Source organism: Oryzias latipes, chromosome 3 (genome assembly GCF_053564925.1).
Source record: "Oryzias latipes strain Hd-rR chromosome 3, Olatipes_Hd-rR_3.1".
Lineage (NCBI taxonomy): Eukaryota > Metazoa > Chordata > Actinopteri > Beloniformes > Adrianichthyidae > Oryzias > Oryzias latipes.
The window spans coordinates 37,476,641-37,492,885 of NC_136239.1; positions in this window are offsets into that span (position 1 = coordinate 37,476,641).

The following is a 16,245-nucleotide window of genomic DNA, read 5'->3' on the forward strand; positions in this document are numbered from 1 at the left end:
TGCCATTTCCGCGGACGACCACAGCGTGATGTGATAACAGGGTGGGGTCTCCCCATTGTTCAGAGACCGCCCTGCCATATGCCAGACTGTGCCCAATCTCGCCTGATGAAGAGCAGATGTTCTCCGTCTCCACGGCTCCCCACAGCTCTTCTGCTTCATCACAGCCCACTTAAGCTAGCAAGGGGATAATCATGTGCCACACACTTCATAAAAGCTCGCACTTGCAGCACCATCCCATCATTCTGATTCTGGATTCACCTGATCACTGACAGAGTTCACAGAAAGTATGTCAGGGGGTTTCTAGAGCTGCTTTATTGACTTTAGATGGCTTCTTGAGTCTTCATGTTGAACTAGGCACCATTCACATGAATGTTTGATTGATGTGGTATAACCAGCTCCCTCCTAAATCCTCACCGCACTGATCCATTTCAAATAGATTGGAGTCCAGCTGTTTTGATAATCCTGTAAATAGACTCTTGCTGTGGTTCATCCTGTCCATATTACTGCATGTTTCAGAGAATTTCTCTGCAGTTTTGGATTTCTCCAGACAAATCTCTAATTTTATCAATCATTTTTCTTAACATTTAGATAATAAGTCTAAAAACAATCTCAGAATAACCAAGATAAACATTGGCAGTTATGAAATAATAGTACAGAGCTGTCTCTAACTTTATTTATACATTTTCGCCAACATGCCAAAAGCCCATTAATGGGCAAATTCACACCCTATAATCACAAAATTTTCATATAAATAAAAACAATAAAACAGTAAATATAATATAATATAATAAAACCGGTTTGTTTTTTCAAACGTTCACAAACCTTTGATATATGTGAGATTTAAAGGTGCATGCAGGGTCAGCAGGGAAAAGGTCAAGGTGAGGACAGGAAGAGATAAAACCATTTGCCGAAATACAAATTCAACAAAATGTACCAAATTTAACTGTTGAAACATGAGCAAATGGAACATGAAATAAAACAGCTTGTCATGTTCTTTGCTGTGGCACAAGGCAGCCCAACAGATCAATCTTGTCTGTCATTACCTTTCTCAGAAATGTGCGATCTAATTGAACCGGCGTGATTCTAATGTTTGGACGTTGAAAAATAGTGAAAAATGTTGATGAAGATGCAGTCAAAACTGTATCTGTGCCTCTGGTTTGAGCAGCCAGCTGCACAAGGAATTTGTGTTGTACCTAATCTAAGCTTTTTAAGCGTGAGCTGGCAGCCCCAGACCAGATGATGCTGCCGTTCTCCAGAATGGGGCAAATGTTGGTAAAATATGCAGATATAAGGGATTTTTGGTCAAAATTTTCTCTCTTCAGACTCGTCTAAAATGACCTGAAGAAAAGACCCTTTAGAGACATAGAGAAGACCCTCCATGTCTCTGATTTTCATATATAAGTAAATAGTCGACACATGTCATGCAGTGAAAAATGTCTTATTGACAGATCTCAGCAGCCAGTTTTGAAAAGAATTGGATGATCTTTTTTAGGGATTTGTTGGAGGGGTTTTCTGGCGCACGGCAGAGCTCATAATTCATGGCCCTTTATTTTCTTCTGTAAAAAAAAGTACAGTAAAACTAGCATGGCTATCATAACAGCCATATTTGTAGATAATAAAGGGAAGTCAGCCTCTATATTTACGGCAGCCTGTAAAATTCCAATGCAGATGCTGCCTTCTCATTTCAGTGGAGTGTTTCTACCTTTAACTGTTCCACCAAACCAATTCATGCAGCTTTAAGCAGTTTTCTGCTGCCAGCAGGAAGTGCAAGGATCATTTTAACGATGCAGTAATAATTATTTACTTTCCTCTGGGTCTGGACTTACTTTAAATCTTCAGTTCAAGCTGGCATGAAACACAGACCGGACCTACGCTGTAAAATATTGTGTATTGCCTTTTTGTCACTTTCTTTTAGATAGACCTCATAACAATTGTAGAGGAATTCTGAGTTTATAAAATGCTCACTTACTTGCTTGGATTACTTTGGCAAGGAACAAGCAAATATTTACAGCTGAGAAACCTAAATACTGAAGAAGCAATGGAAACCTAAATCTGTTCTGAATGAAAATCTGAAGCAACGCTAGTAAACAATACTTTTGAAAAAGATAGCTGTTTTTATTTCAGTCAATTGCCCTCAGTCTATTTAAGTGTTTGATTTTCAATACATCAGGTCATCTGCTCTGCTTTGTCACCTTTTTGGTTTACATGGCTTTTTTCACATTTGTCAGTGTATTCATTAAATGTTTTAGTTCCGGCCAACATGCCTGGTCATTTTGGGTCCTACACCAGCAGTTCCTGACAGCTGGGCCCTTCTGTGATCAAAAATAAGTGTAAAAGGGGGATGTTTTTTAGATAATAATTTTACGTAATAATTACGTATAAAGTACGTGTAAACTCAGTGATTCTTTCCCGACCAAAAATTTTGAACAGCTCAAAACCAAACGAACATAAAGACCCATCGGCCGAAACCTTCGACGGACATCTGTGAGCATATCGACAAACGCAAGAAACACTCATGAATTACGTATATCACACATGCATTATGAGAGACTGAAATTTCATTCGTGGATTATGCGCAATATGTACATCGTGGCTGTGTGACATGGCCTTTACATTCATTTTAGTAGCTTGGTTTAATACTTTAACCCTTGTGTTATCCTAGATACTTTAACATTGGGAGTTGGGTCATCTAGACCCCACTACACAGTGGGCTGAACCTTTTTTCTTCAATGATTTGTGATTTTCACTGGTGTCCATGGATTACATGAAATCTTTCCACCTTTATCCACCTTTGTCATGGTAGGGAGAACACGTCAATGTAAGGGTGGGGTCATCTAAGATAGCACAAGGGTTAAATATATTCAGGTGCCATGGAGGAGCTGCGCGGTCATACTGTAGTTAGCGCTCTCGCCTCACGAGGAAAGGGTTGTGGTTCGAATCCCAGCTGGTTCCTTTCTGTATAAAGTTTGCATGTCCTTTTTTTTTGTGGGTTTTGTCTGTGCACTCTGGCTTCCTCCCACTGTCCCAAAACAAGCTTCATAGGTTAATTGGTGTCTCTAAATTTTTCACTAGGTGTGAGGGGTGTGCCCTGCAACAGACTGGCAACCTGTTCAGGGTGTACCCCACCTTTGCCCAACATTAACTGAGTTGCTACAGGAACCACGTGACCCCAAAGGGGATTCAGCGGGTTTTGAAAACGGATGGATGGATGCCCTGGAGGTCAAATCTGGTCAGAATAACTAGGATTAAGGTGCTTTTGCAACAGTCAACTAGAATGAGCAAAGCCAAAAAAAGCAGGTAGCTTTGTGGTCATGAAAGTCATAGATGAATGCTATGCACATCTGTCAACTTTTGGACTGACCAAAGAACAGCAGTCAGTTAATACCACGATGGTGAAAGCTAAAGCTTTGAAACAATTATCAAAAAGTATAAAAGTTGGAAGTAGACAGAACTTTGAACTTCCTTAGTGCTGAGGACCTGCAAGAAAAAGAGAAAGTTGGTCTTTCAGATATTTGTGTTGCTGGTCATACAGCCCTTCTGTAGCTTTGTTTTAGCAGCTGCAGTTACAATGTGCTGCTGAACTCAACAAAACACACATTTGCAGACGGCCTAAAGTGGGAAATATTTTGTTGCATTTTTGCCAACAGAATTTTATTGCATCATCATTGAGGAAGTTTGAAGGGAAACACTGCAACAAATCTTTTTCTTTATTTTTGGTGGGCTGGAACAAAAGCAGCCACAGAAGACTCAACCATGTAGACCCAAAAGGAGCTACAGTTCATCTGAGTTTGGTACTTAGTTGTGAGTTGTTAACTTGTTTAATTAAGCATGTTGTTTTTTCAAAATTTGTTGATTTACAGAAGTGGAAGGAAAAGGCTTGAAATAGAAGAGTGCTAATGATAATGATTAGATTAATAATGATGATAGTGGCAGCTCTCAAGCATGAGCCGTGATGGTCCGATGGCGTTTTCTCAGCAGCGTTCACCCCCAAATCTAATACACAAATCACAAATACACTAAAATGGAACCATAAATGGTTTAAGAATTTCAGCTCTGCAGAGCACCAAAGAAGTGCATTTGGAATCGCCTCATATTTCAATCCTGTCAGAAGATGCAGAGTGATGGTCAAATTGCAGAAGACATCATTGAACATTTGTACGGTTGAAAATGTTAGACAAAAAAAGCGTAGTCAAGATGATTCTATTTCAGACTTTCGTAATCCCCTCTCCTCATCTGTTCAGGGGCTTTCGTCTGAGCTCACCATGACTTTTTGCTTCAGAAACATAAATCTTTTTTGTTCAGGTAAGTGTGAATGTTTTTCCTTCATTTTCACTCACTAAATATGAGGATTTCACAGATAGCTTTACTCCAGCTGAGGAAAATGGCTACTAGGAGTTTTCTTGTTTGGTGGTTAGCATCTATAGTTGTGTGTAAGGATGAACCTAACAATTTTTAACTTTTTATCCCTTTCAGAAAAAAATGTGAAGGGTTTAAACTAAATCTTCATAGTTTTAGTGACCTTGTAGGTTGCTGTGTTTTTATGGATTTACAACTCTGGCTTGATGCCACCACAAGTCAATTATTCAAAGGTACAACCAACACAAACAATAAATGCCGTTTTCTGGTGTGCTGGCTGACGTTTGCAACTCCAATCATAGATTTAGAGCCTATTTTGTTCCCTTCACTGGAGCTGACTGGGTGCCCACAGGGATTCAGCCGACCTCCGCAGCACAGCCAAAGGTCACGCAGCAGAGGTATGGCTTTCTAATGCAATGCCCTTTTGTGGCATCTGAACTTCCTGCATTGTATTCCCCTCACATAAGACGCCTTGCTGGGAGAGAGGCTTTGAGAAGCAGGATAAGGAGAATAGCATTGACAGCAATTCTAAAGGGCAATCATACTGATAATTCAGTGCAATGGCAACCTTTATTGGGATTAAGGCGACGGCACCTCTGATATTGGATAAACAAAACAATGGGCATTTTCTGCGGTGGCCCAAGGACTTTCGAGAGATGCTCCTATTTGATGAAAGCTTAAGTGATGCTTGTTTTTGGTGAAATCTGTTAAGAAAAAAGGTTCACAAAAGCCCGGTTTCCGCTGTGGTGACTTCGTGATTAAATTCTATTGAGCTTGATTATTTTCTTTTATAGAAGGGGAAAAATATCTGAATCATTTTCTCTTTTCAGAAGCTTGGCTGGAAGCTTTATGGAAAGCAGTTTAACAATCAGTCAGTTCTATTAAATTGCTTTTTTTCCCCAGGTGCCTCTTTCTCCTCACAACAATGCTGGAGCTGGGGTGTCTGAAAGCTGGCCCGGATTTCTCTTACCAAACATGAGAATGCAGCAGCAGATTATCAGTATGTGAAAGATGACTAGTTCCTGTTTTCATGGTCTAATCAATTCTATCCAGCGTTTGAGATCCTCCTAATGTTTTCTGGTTCAGGAGCCAATTTTGTGATGCGGTTTCTTTCTCTTGTGGCAATAATTCTAAATAGCTTGTGTTAAAACAGACTACTGTCCAAGGATAAGTGTTTATGAAATGAGGTGCTAACGTGAGGTTACACACTTCAGCTCCATTACTAGATTCTTAACAGGGAGAATCGTTATATGCCAGTCCTGTAGTTTCCATAGTTTTTTATTCTTGTCTATTTCAGCCATCAGTGATTCAAATGTATTTAGTTTTAAAATTTTCACTTTTTTTTTTGCTTTACTTCTGCTTAAAGTCCCACTCCAATCATCTTCATCTATTTTCAAAGCGCTCCCAGAGATCTTTTAATTAGGATTATGCTGTTTTTAGCCAAACTTAGAAAAGTGTGTCCTTTGCTAGTAATCTTTTTTGCAGAGCGGTAGTAGCTAATTAGATTTCCCATCGTCCCTTTGTTTACACGCATTTCCACTAGCTTACAGCCTCTCACATCCCCAAACAAACATTAGCGGTGCAACAAAAACGGTGAGCAGTATTGGAGACGTACAGTTTTGAGCCACATACCAGCTCACAAGAGGAAAACAAAGAAATACTTGGATCTATATTTTGCAAGTGGATGCATCAGAGAGGATGGTGCTTGGGGCCTGCCGATTGTAGAATATGCATAACAACTACAAGCTTTTTCCAATGGCATTTTTCATCTGCTCTTGATTTGCATCTATTTGAAGAAACACTCAGATATGGAATTTAAAGCATAATTTTCTTTACATGTGTTTTCCATGAATGCTACAAGAACATGTTAAAAACATCAAAAACAGATGTTTCATTGGAGTGGGTCTTTAATGAATATCTGTCCCGTCATCTGTCGGCCTTTTTACGTTTTTCTCCTTCTTTTTCCTCAACCTACATTTCTGAAAAGGATGTTGTTTTTTTGACTTTCTAATTCTGTTTCCCTCAGTCACATGAATACCAGGTTTCAGTCCATCATTACTCCATTTGGTTTCTTTTGAGTTAGTCATGGTCACATCTCTTGTCTTTTCACCAAAAGTCATCAAAACTTATTGTACATTTTGTTGACTTTGCCCACTGTGAGCACTCAGTGGGCGAGGTGCATTGTTGGAGTTCACTTTATTACTGTTCTTCCACTATTTCTAGCTGTGGTGAATTTAGAATAATTTATTTAAAATATTCTCTTGTTGCAGATCCTCTATTGACCGTTGGGGGCTGATTTCAGGAGCAGTCAGATAAAGTTAAAAATACTAGATACTAACAACATCATGAAATATAACAATTATAAAAATAGAATTACATTTTTTTTTGTCACATGACTTTGCTGCCTTAAAAATTATATTATATGAACCGCAGTTACTGCACTCAAGAAAAGACACAGATGACCACAAGAAGCAAAAACGCAGCTAAAAGAGGCAATAAGGGAATACAAACAAAAGCTCTAATAGAGAACCAGAAGCAGATGTTACTGAAGATGTTTTTCATGTAAAGCACCTTGTTTTCTATGCCTGTTAATAAAATGTACTCTACAATTAAAATGATCGGTTGATTGACTGACTGATCGATCAATTGATTGATAAGAATGGGAGCAAACTTTATAAAGCAGGATTTGTTCAATTAGGCGATTGTTGGACCACACCACAGACCTAAAACACTGTCACCGTGTGTACCTCCATCCACCAACTTTACATAAAGACATTTTGAACAACGACAATAGGATTATTATTTTAACACTGAGTTCTACTTTCACTCCTACCCACCACTAAATAGACCATTATTTCAGCACTCAGCTGGAACATTCTGCGGCCATCATTTCATGACCTGGAGGTCGAGAGCAGTTAGGTTATACAACTGGATAATCATCTGAGACACACCAGCAAGATATTTTCTGAATAGATTATAGCAAAAGAAAAAGGAAACAAAACAAAAAAAAAACCTTAGAATTTACCAAATTAAATGGAGTTAATTGACATTTTTTGGAGTTATAACAAATTTCCAACCGTTTATGCAATCTATGTATTTACATCTGATTCTCAAGTAAAAAAAAATAAAATATAAAAAATGAAAAAAAATATATACATCTTTACACATTTTAATAGACTACCAACAATATCCTGCTTATCCCTCCATGACAACTGGCCCTAGCAATCCTTCTCCCCCGCACCCTTCCCCCACCCCCATCCTGTACAAAGTGATGCCTGTGAATGAACAGTTTACCTCTAATCCGCTTTAAGACCAGCAGCTTGTTTTTTTCTTCAAATATTCCTTTAATGTCTGATGCAACTTGTTGCAAGAGCCAACAAAAGGAGCAGGACATGTTTTAAGCAGCCCCAGGATGGGGGGTGAGTGAGGTAATTTATCCCCTCCTGACAATTAGAGCATATTATCTTTGTAATTACTATTATTATCACAGTTTAAAAGGAAAGCATTTGTGAAAAGTGGTGTTCACGACTCTGCACATTACCCCCTTATTATGTTAAAATTCTTATTAAAAATCTGAAAGTGCAATTATGTCAGCTGGCGAAGAGTCAATAAATCTAGTGTGAAAGCCTTGCTTGTATCAAATGGGGAGATTCTGCCTCTCTTCTGGCCAAGTCCCTCTCCACAAAGCTCTGTCACGCTCTGTAAAGGCTCAACAAAGGACATTGTGGTCCCATTAGTCAAGTAAACAAATCAGAGAGCGAAATGAGATGCTTTTTCTCCTGAAACAATAGATTTCCCGTAAGAGAAACTATGGCTGGAGATGAAACCAATAACGAGGTGCAAGCTCTTGCAGCAAAGACGAAGCAGACCCTGTCCGTCCACGCTGACATGAAGATGTCCTGATGCTGATTTATGGATAGATATGAGAATTCTGGCATTTACTAGCAATTGTGGAGCGCTGAATTGAAGTTGCACTGCAAGAAACATGCTTTCATCTGATCAATGGAGAGGAAAATCTTATCAGAAGATGGTTTTGACCATTTACGGCCTTCCATTTGTTTTGTTTTGCCAATTTAAGTGTAATGTTACTGGACAGGCAGAAAAACAGATACAGTAAATAAAAAAAAGAAAAAGCTTCTAAAATCTAAAAGCATGCACTTCAGACTAAGAAAGAATAAATTTGCAGTTTCCCGGTTGTGTTAATGTTTGATCAAAAGGGAGATCAGGAACCCTCTGATCAATCCATGAAGGTACAGTTCTGAACTCCACACCTTGCTCTTTTTTTAGTGTTAAAGTTACAGAAGTTTAGTGGTTAAAGTTACAGAAAGAGAGACTTTATTTTCTAGGGTAACCTGCTGTCAGCCCAAAAATGTGCCAAGACCATAGATACTAAACCAGTAACTCACCTGACTCGAAAAATATAGCTTAAATACACGTAAATTGAAAATCCTCATTTTTTAATTAAAAAATAAAAATTAAAGATAATTTTTTTGACATGTTTATTATATGATTACTTTTTTCTGTGAGGGTTTTCAATGTTTCTTTGGTAAAATAAAGTGAATTTAAAAATTTCCTGTCCAAATACACGGGAAAGTGACAGGTGCGGCACCGGTCGCCTGTGCCTCCCCTGCGCCCAACCTGCACCCAACACAGGAACTGCAGCTGACACATGCGGTTTACTGTTTTGGTCTTTCTGTCTTCATAAAAGACGCTTTTTTAAAATGACTTCATTTGCTTTTTTCTCTCCACCTGTTTGATTACATTGTTCCAAGTTTGTGACGCATTTGATATCTTTTAGCCGCTAAAACTTAGCAACAGAAACACACTAGGTGGGGTGCAGTACGCCTGCCTAAAGGCAGAGGGCGCCGGTGATCCCACAGAATGCGACACTAAAGAATAATAGTTAGTGGTAGCAGGTCAAGTGCAGCTGTCCGGTTATTCTTTAATATTGTTTAGCATCATTTTCTAAATGGATGACTACATGTCTAAACTCATTTTTACTTGTCCACATTTTTTCATTTGATTTTAGAATTCTTTAATTCTTTTAATTTATTTTGATTGTCCTGGTGGGATGTGTATTTGTTGGGTTTTTATGTGTTTTTATTTATTTATGTATTTGTAGTATTATTTTTACTATGTTTACTATTTTAACTTTTTAATTTTTATTTTACTAACATCTATTTTATTATGGAAAGCACTTTGAGATGCTCTGTAGCATAAAAATTGCTGTACAAATAAAGAGAACTTGAATTGAATAAACTCAGGAATTAGTGGAGACATGTCACTGGCAGTGATCTTTATTGAGACTTTTAAAAGGAACACTTCCACAAGCAGGTTATCCATGTGTTTCTTCAGAAGGAGCAGTATATAGACTTCATTTATAACTAAAAGTCAGTCAATAATAGCAATTTTGGAGATTTTATCTCTATTTGTAAACGGAAAAAAAACATTTAAAAAATAAATTTTAAACAACACACTTTTACTGTTTCCAATCCACTGGTCAAAAAGATACTTAGTAAAACCTCACCACATGTTACTGCGTCAAACACTATTGCTGTGCCTAAAATGTAACCATTCATTACCAATTTATGCTAAATAAGTAGCATTAAAAACAGGGTTGTGGATCCATTATGGTTAAACTAGACTTTTTACTTTTTTTTTTTCTTTCAAAAAAGTTAACTTTTAGCTCTGCAAGAGTAAATATTAACAGAGGCGGGTGACATTTTGTGTCAATTTAACCATTACTAATAATCAAAAAGTGATTAATAATACAGCTTTGATGTGAAATAAAGTTTCATTTTCAGCTCACTGATGACCCCAAATAAAATCCAGTTAATGATCAGGTTATGGAAATGATATTCAGAGCGAAACAATAAGAAGCGGGAGGCAACCAAAATTCTGCATGTATGTGGTGCACCCAAATGCCATAAAATCTAATTTAATTCCAAACAAAATATTGCCTCCTGACAGAAAAGTATTACACATTTTTTTTATTTGTTTCTTATTTCCCGGCTCATATTATTTTTACTGTCACAGAAGTATCAGTTGTGAAAGCCCTTGTACGTCTTTTTGGCGGTTGTAGCTGAACACACCTGCTCCCTCCCACTGTCTTTATTACACGTAATATTAATGTAGAGCAGAGAGGTGTTTGACATTTTTATTGAATTATTTACAAGGGAAAATAATGACAGCGGGGTCTCAGGGCTAAACAAATAAATAAATCAGATCCCAAATCAAATCAAGGTGATATATGTGGAGCAGACGGTTATTAAGTTAGGTTTTAGGTGTCAGCGCTTCCCATGCCAGCTGTGGATGAACGTGAGGCTCTGGAAAGGGGAAACGGTTGGAATTTGCCCCTTCCCCTTAGATAGGGTGTTACTATTGCCTTTGACTGATCCTTCCCATGCGGCCTCGCCAAAAAAACTTTTTTGTTTTTGTTTTGAAAATATATTATTTCTTGATAATTTAGGGACAGCTGTGGTGCAAAGATAGTGGTCAACCGGTTCCCGCCCTGCAAACCCCTGTGTTGAAGTATCTTTGGGCACTACACTAAACCCCCACATTGCTCCTGGTGGTTATTGGTTGGCGTCCGTGTTCGGCAGCAGAGCCGCCATCAGTGTGTGAATGTGACTGTAAAGCGCTTCGGGTCTTCGAAGATAGTAAAGCGATATATAAAGTACCATTTACTGTTTGAAACATACATTTAAAGAAAAAAATAACAATGAGAAAATGTGACAAAAAGTGAGTTTTTTTTAATTTAAGAAAAAATAGTAACTGCTTCATGGCAAGTGGGAAACGTGATTTCAACTCATTTTTTGTCAACTTAACTGAAGCTCTTTGGTTTTTTATCTTTCTTGTGATGAACATCACAAACTTTGTAGGATTTACCAACATTTTAAAGCAGTGGACCTCTGTATGGTCTTCAAAATTGCCTCAACAGTCGTCAAAAACGACAAGTTACGGACCATTTCATTTATTGTGTGAATGCTGAGGAACGTCTGGACTGTTGAGGCTGTTTTCTGATTCATCTTAGGATTCTGTTTTCCACGTTAACTGGACTCTAAAGGTTGATCTGGGAGAAGTTTCTCTCCTCCAACATGGATCTTCTTCAACTGTTTCAATTCAGCCTATTTACAGTATGAACAGAGTTGTGTCAGAAGTTCAATGTGTGAAAATGGTTATCAGAAAGGTCAGCTATTACAGTGTTTATTACAGTGTGGGGGTCTCAGTGTGGTCTACATGTGATGGCACTCACTAGTGGGTTATTGTCTGTGTTACGTGAATGTGAAAGAGACCGAGGTTTGTTGTGCACACTTTTGGATCACAAACCCTTATTACAAGCAAACTGAAAAATGGCTGAACTGGGTTTTGGACAAACAATAATTCATCACCATGTTTGCTTTGGATATTTTGAGGAGATGTTAAACCTCCTGGTGAATAATTTGAGACAAATGCCAAATAGAAAATTAAAATCTTTTTTTTCCCCACTTATTTCGAAGACTCTAACAAATGCGAATATTATTTGGACAGAAACAAGTCAGATGAGTGGAGAAAAATTTGTCATATCTTTTGAGAAAGTGTGGTGGAATCAGTTTATCCTGCCTGGGACAGCCTGTATGTAGTCAGAGCTGCTTTTGTTCTGTGGACGGGAATCAACTGCATATACATTTGACTCATTTCACCTTGTGGTTAGTTATGCTCGTTTCAAAGAACAAGACTCGCAGAGCTCGCATGAACCACTGTAGGCAAAATGTGAAAAAGGTGCTGCGACAATGCACAAATGATGCAATGTGTTTTTAAACACCACGGGTTTTTCTAGGAAACTATCAAATGAACCTGTGCAGGTTTCAAAGCAGTAAACTGGCATTAATAAACCTTCCAGCATATTTATGTTTATAACATTGGGTAACATGAGTGAAAACAGTTTTGTTTTTTTTAAGTTTTCAGAATTCAGCTCATGGACGTGATAAAAAGTTGCTTTAGGGGGAATTTAGACTGGACAGATTTGGTCCGCTTAAAGCTTTCTCCGATAATCCGGAGCAATTTTTCAGTCTGAAAATACCCAGGCTAAACCCGGTCCGGGACCAGGAACTGCTCTTGGACCCCTCTTTCGAGGTGGTCTTGGTTCATTTCCAATCTGAATTTGCTTTGGTTTCATCAGTCTGAATGGGCTCTATGCTTTACACAGAATATTTGGACCAAAACAACCACCGTAGCCGGGCATTATTAACCAGTGAACCGCAGACAAACGTGATGCAACAGCAACTTATTGGAATGTGGTCACATGAATGCAGGCTCCAAACAACTTTTAACACAGTACAGTACACCTTGCTTTTCAAACTGTTTCCCGTGATCTGTATGGCCTTCTTTCAAAATTGAAATCTCCGGTAGACACCAGTCTGAATACAGACCAAATGCAAGGTCCAGGACTAAATCCAGACCGAATTAAGCAGACTTATTCTGAACCAACAGACTTTTTCAGTCTAAATACACCCCTTAAAATGCAAGTGTTCAGAGAACCTAAAAGCCATCAGCACAAGATGTCTTTTCGACTCTTATTTGGCTGACCGCACAAGAGGTTTTAACACAGAGTGGTCACCCTCACATTGTGTAATTAACAGAACACTTTGGTAGGACAGCCTTTGGGACCAATGGGGGGAAGTCTTTTTTTCTCTTTGTGTTGTCACTCGTCATATTAAGGTGTTTTGTTAATGTAAAGGATTTTGGCAACACAAACCCTTTCCTGGGCTGCACGGTGGCGCAGTGGTTAGCGCTCTTGTCTCACAGCAAGAAGGCCCCCGGTAAGTCCCCCCCAGAAGTCCTGGCTGGGGGACATGAAAAACACAACATCAATGGGGGACCTTTCTGTGTGGAGTTTGCATGTTCTCCCCGTGCATGCGTGGGTTTTCTCCGGGATCTCCGGCTTCCTCCCACCGTCCAAAAACATGCTTCATAGGTTGATTGGCAACTCTAAATTGTCCATAGGTGTGAGTGTGAGCGAATGGATGTGTGATTGAGGATATTCTATCCTGCGACAGACTGGCGACCAGTCCAGGGCATCCCTTGCCTACGCCCAAGTGGCCGGGATAGGCTCCGGCAACCCCGTGACCCCGAAAGGGAATAAACGGTTAAGAAGATGAATGAATGAATGAATGAATGAATGAATGAAACCCTTTCCTCGTTTGTTTGGTGTGTTCAGTTCTCTCTTGCCCGTTTTACCAAAGACGTTCATTAGGCGAGGTGAAGTTGTCCAACATTAGGGGTTTACCAAATCACTGATGTCGTGCTCGTTTGAACTCAGGACATCTGAAATGGTCCTAATGAATGCTGGACTGTGATAACTGTGTCAGATCTAATGATTGGGTTAGAGCAAATGTGTGTGAGATGATGAGAGAGGATGAAAGCATGCTCCATTTGGTTGACAGAGAAATGTTATTCCTAAAAAACATGCCTGTGTTTAGATTTGTTTCGTCTCATTTTGCACAATTCAGCCAAAATATTTGCTTTTAAACCTTTAAATGTTCTGAATTGTTGGAAATTTTTCAAATTTTCTTCGGTTGTACAGTGACAAAAAGGTTAAAGAGCCCATCTGTTGATACCAAGACCGCATAAATGGCAGAGCACAAATGTGATTCTCACAGATGGGTTAATTAAAAGCAAAGTAAATCACACTAATGAAAGAGAAAGATAGATGCCCAAACAAATTTTAATGGGACTGGTCACATTTTGGTAAGCATTTGGGAGCGCACATTAATATAAAACGTTCAAACGCTGCAATGAAATGACTAAACACACTTCAAATAACATTTACACGCCTTCACAATGACTTCTTTCACATCTGGAGGCAATGGTAAGTAAATGAAGGAGGTGAGGAAGTCAATGGATAATTAACTTCAAATGGTGCCAAATGGACAATGCTTCTGAATGTGGTTATGAGCAGAAGGTGATTGGGTTAGTTGGATTGAAAGAAATTAAAATTGGGCTGCTGCTCACAGACAAAGCCCACTTTCTAAACACACTGTTTGAGAGATGTAATGAGTGTGTCATGAAAAAAAAAAAGAGCCACCAAGGGACATAAAAAGGACAAGGCCGCAGACATAGAAGCAAAGAACTTTTGTAAGCCATTAGGAGGAAAAAAAAATCAAGAGAAAAAGTGTTCTCCCCACCAAAAAATGACCTCGGGTGAAAATGTGATTACTTTCATTTTTTATGCTTTCTACGATGAGGTATTATCAGCGAGAAAAGGGGCAAAAGGCAGAGAAAGTAAGATCAGGAAGAGCGTGTAATGGTGTGGGAGGGCTCTACATTGATATATCCATCCAAACTTGAGGGTCCAAAACTGACAGGGCCCAAGAGGAGTTTCTGCAGAGAAAATGAAAGAGATGAGAGGGTCATTATTCTGCAAACTTGCATGATTCCACAACAGCAAAGGCCCGGCTTTCCCTCAGGCGTGTGAAACTTCTAAGCTTCTGTGGGCTGAGAATAAGACAAAAAACCTTGAAAGAAAAAAAAAGAAAAACAGTTTTAGCCCCAAACTAGACATCTTTAAGCATTATTGTTTTATGCCACGTGCTGCTGGAATATAAAGCATATATCTATATTGCTGAGCAAAAAATACAGATTATTTTGCCTGTTTGTCTTTGCTGCAATAATAGAGCAGATAAAAAGAACATTTATAGGTGAAAAAAAGCAGCCCAGCTGTGACAATTTGTAACTAGATGGTCATGCACGATTTGAATATTTATTAATAGTATTAATTCTGTTTATTTAATTCTAAAACATCAGTTTAACCTCCCATTAGACTTTTGAAATCTGGTCCATATGAGTTTTATGGACTTAGAGAAAGGCACTAACCGGGTCCAGGGAGACATATTACAGGGGTGATGGGATAAATGGCTTAATGTTGGAGACGGGGCATTCACTTCCAACACAAACAGGGCAAGAACTGGGTTTGCATGAAGCTGGCAAAAACCATTGAACTCTGTCATTCTTCCCTTTGTCAAATATATGTTCATGACTTTTATTGACAGAATTTTTTGAACAGCCAATTGATGAAAGGGTTTGGCTTTAGTACCTTTTATTTCTTAGTCCATGATCTTTGGCACTCGGGTCCTTGGAATCAGAAGCTTTTGTTATCAGCTGGAAAAAGTGGAATGCCCCTTCGGGTTTGGAATGACAAGTTACTTCAAGTGTAGGAATTTGTGTGTTGGGGCACTAAGTTTTGAGTAGAAAATGATGGGTGAAAGGTTGGATAGTATTTTTTTCTGAATTTAATTGAATCAAGGAACACCTGACTTCCATGCAATATTATAGATTCTGTAACACACGACAGTGTAGTGAAATGCAACAACAAAACAAAACATGCTGTAGTTTTTGAGCCATTCGGTGCATTTAAATCCTTTAAATGGCCTATACCATGCAAAATCAATTTTTTGAGCTTTTAATGTATATTTCTCACCAAAGGAAACCCCAAAGCGGTATTTTGATCCGTTCACGCATTTCTGAGTATTCCTTTAAAACCTGCTGTCTGAGCACTAGCCCCTCCCAATCCATTTAAACAAGTGGGTCCTCAAATTGTGAGATTACTAAAGCGAGGAACCGCCCCTTCCAGGAAGAGTCTGTACTACCAGCACCGCCCCCAGGCTAAGACACACACCCACGTTTTCCACGGAGCTAGCAGTGTTTGGCAAAAACGCTTTTATTTCATCTGCACAGTATGCACATCAATCTTTGCAGAAGTTCGGATGTTGTTTGTTTTTGTGGTTTTGGCCTTCTAGATATTTTGGATAGTGTCCAACGCTATCTGTTTTGTATTTTGCTTAATGCAATCTTTATTTGGTGTGTCATATTAATAAAAAGGATAGTTCACTTATTGATATGCGTCTTATA